A 367-nucleotide genomic window follows, 5' to 3' on the forward strand; every position below is an offset into this window, starting at 1 on the left:
AATTTCGATTCAAGTCCATTTGCAAATTACCATGCTTAGAGACAAAGGGTCGTAAAACCCTCCAGCAATTGCCACCTCCCGCTTGGAATTTCCATCTTTCCATTCCATCCATCTTCCAACTACTGCCTTATTCATTCTTGAAGCCGAACTAATATTTTCATGACCGACTTTGGCTCCTACAGCAAGGAGAACATCCTCAATAGACGTATTCGCCTCCGGTGTACACCTGAAACCATTCCGGAGGGTGAGAGGCGATGCTCCCCCCACGGGGGTAGACGTCATGTTGCCTCACACTCACACACCACGCGATATAAGAATAAAACCTACCCTAATAACAAAAAAAAGTGTTCAGAGATGTGAAAGAAAA

Source organism: Sinocyclocheilus grahami, unplaced genomic scaffold, assembly GCF_001515645.1.
Source record: "Sinocyclocheilus grahami isolate Dianchi unplaced genomic scaffold, SAMN03320097.WGS_v1.1 scaffold2609.1, whole genome shotgun sequence".
Classification (NCBI taxonomy): Eukaryota; Metazoa; Chordata; class Actinopteri; order Cypriniformes; family Cyprinidae; genus Sinocyclocheilus; species Sinocyclocheilus grahami.